This window comes from Herpailurus yagouaroundi, unplaced genomic scaffold (assembly GCF_014898765.1).
Source record: "Herpailurus yagouaroundi ecotype Mexico unplaced genomic scaffold, PumYag 29, whole genome shotgun sequence".
Classification (NCBI taxonomy): Eukaryota; Metazoa; Chordata; class Mammalia; order Carnivora; family Felidae; genus Herpailurus; species Herpailurus yagouaroundi.
In genome coordinates, this window is record NW_024412377.1 from 36,824,855 (window position 1) to 36,827,415 (window position 2,561).

Sequence of the window (2,561 nt, forward strand, 5' to 3'; positions counted from 1 at the left end):
AAAGAAAGAAAGAAAGAAAGAAAGAAAGAAAGAAAGAAAGAAAGAAATTGTGGAGTTTCAACACCACCACCAAAAGAGCTAAAATTTAAAGGATTGACAATACCAAGTGTTGGTGAGAATGTGAGCATTTGAAATGCTCATAAATTGATAGCAGAAGAAGGTAAAATGGTAAACTATTTCCAAAAACTACTTAAAAATCTAAAGAAGACCAATACAACATGTATCTCAAAAATCCTACTTCAGGATATATGTCCAATGGAAGTACGTCTGTCTGCCTACCAAATAATATGCAACATTTGTAATAGTCAAAAACTAGAATCACCAAAATATCTCTCAAAAGTGGAATAAATTTATTGTTGTATATTACTCATGCAAGGAATCTTAAACAAAAAAGAGTAAACTACTGCTATAAGCAATGACACGTACAAACCTCACAGATATAATGTCCTGGTTAAATGACAGATAACAGACTAAACCTCATTATCTGATATAACTTTCAAGATGTTGGACAAGAGGTGGCAAAGGTAAAAAAGTGAAATAATCCCCAAAGTGCCCCATGACTAGTGGACTAGTGTCCACATGGTGATGGACAACAATGCAGAGTGGTGGTCACACTGAGCTTCGGAGATGAAAATTGGAATTGGGGGCTGCAGTGAAGGCTAGGCAGAGTATCAGAGAGAAAGCATCTCCAAGACAGAGAACTAGAAGGCCTAATTAAGGTGATCATATGATTTATCACCTAAGCTAGTACATTTTGGTGAGTGAAAGGGCATGTGATTAATAATTATGCCAGGATACTCTGGTTTCTCTTCAGATCGTATAAATCTTTCGCCTTTTACTAAAGATTTCCGTGGAGAGGAACAATTCTGAGTGTTTACCCAATTTTTTGAGGCCTTGCACTTGCAGGGCTTTAAAAAAAAATAATTATGCCAGGATAACACATATAAATCAGACCTGCCTTTGGCAAACAGATATAATCAAATCCTACCATTCACTGTTGATTTCTGTTGAAGGTTGGTCCTAAATAGTTTTCTGGAACACACTAGTTGCCTCTGCTGTAAGGATCTTTTCCTGCCGATCCCAGGTGTGAGGTGCTTCTCGTGAGTTCTGTCTCCACAGTGCACCTAGCTGATATTCATACATGCAGTCACTGTTTATCAAAACTCCCTGATGGGTTAGAGATTCTGGCTTGAGCACACTTCTTGTGTAATTTCACATACTTTACCAAAGTCAGCTTCTATAAATCTTTGTATAGGGTAGTGATGTTTGCACAATGTTATGAATATACTAAAAATCATGAATTATATGCTTTAAAGAGGGTAAATTTCACAGTACTGAAATACATTTCTAGGCCCAAGGGACGCCTGTCAGGGGTGTCACACATCAACAGACCAAAACTTAGATAACTTCCATGTCTGTATAAATACTTCTCTTGACCAGAAGCACAGTATAGCCAGTCAGTCATGCCTGAATACCAAGCCAACCCTGGGCTCTGTACTTATTTCGTTATTCCTAATTCATTTCCTGTTTTTCTCTTCCTTGTTCCTTATGCCTTCTCCCATAAAAGCATCCTGTCTTCTACCCATTTTGTAATTCCTTGAACCCTTGGAAATAGAAATTGCCCACTTAACTGTTAAATAAGGTTTGTATCACCTGCACTGTCTTTAATTATTTTTCACAATGATATGTGAATTGTATCTCGATAAAGCTATTATAAATTAAAAAAAAAAAAAAACTTGTGTTGACCATAAAACACCAGTCTAAACGTTCTACCAAGTAATCATAGTCCCTCATGCAATCCCCATCTCTGTCATGATCCTCTACATGCGGGTCTCAGAAGGTGCAGGTGATGATCTCGGAGTTTCTTTCCCACAGATTAGCACTAGGCTTCTTATGCAACTTGGCACAGCACCATTTCTTTATGCTAAAGGGAATGAAGCAGTTGTTATCAAAATTCAGGCGGTGTCCATCAGAAATATCTAGAGAACTTATTAAAAGTAGGTTGCTTGGCCCCACTACCAGATCCAATAGGTCTAGGTGAGGTCTAGAATTTATAATACTCACAAGTCCCCAAGTAATGCTAATATCACTAGTCCAGACACTACACTTGGAGAATTACTGAGCTAAGCCTTCATGTACCAAAAACAGGTGAATAAAAACGGTCACTTATAATCTTCCACCAGGTGCCTAGTTGCCTGATATTTGCAAAACTAAGAACAACTCATGTGACCCTTCTCAAAAAAGAATCAGCATCTCTTAAGTTATAATTTTAAAATTGAACCTGTAAAGGAAGGAAAAGATACTTCAGGTGAAGAATGAGAAATTCAATCTGTAGTGACACTGACACATTTGGGAAGAAATCTTGAAGGTTTGTGACTAAGGGTTTAGGTGAGCAAAAGGTAGTTAATAGTTTTTTTTTTTTTTCCTTTTTTTCCTTTTCCTAAAATATATTATTGAAGTACAGTTGATGTGTAATGAAGTAACATACGATGTTATGTTAGTTTCAGGTGTACAACACAGTGATTTGACAATTCTGTACATTACTTAGTGCTCACCACGCT

At 37.0% G+C, this 2,561-nt stretch overlaps 1 non-coding gene across 1 annotated transcript; it reads left to right on the plus strand.

Moving 5' to 3' along the window:
• The first annotated feature begins 794 nt into the window (after positions 1-794).
• LOC121017193 (U5 spliceosomal RNA) lies at positions 795-910 on the plus strand. The gene has a single exon (XR_005784660.1). It is a non-coding gene; the product is annotated as a U5 spliceosomal RNA (small nuclear RNA).
• The last annotated feature ends 1,651 nt before the right edge of the window (positions 911-2,561 follow it).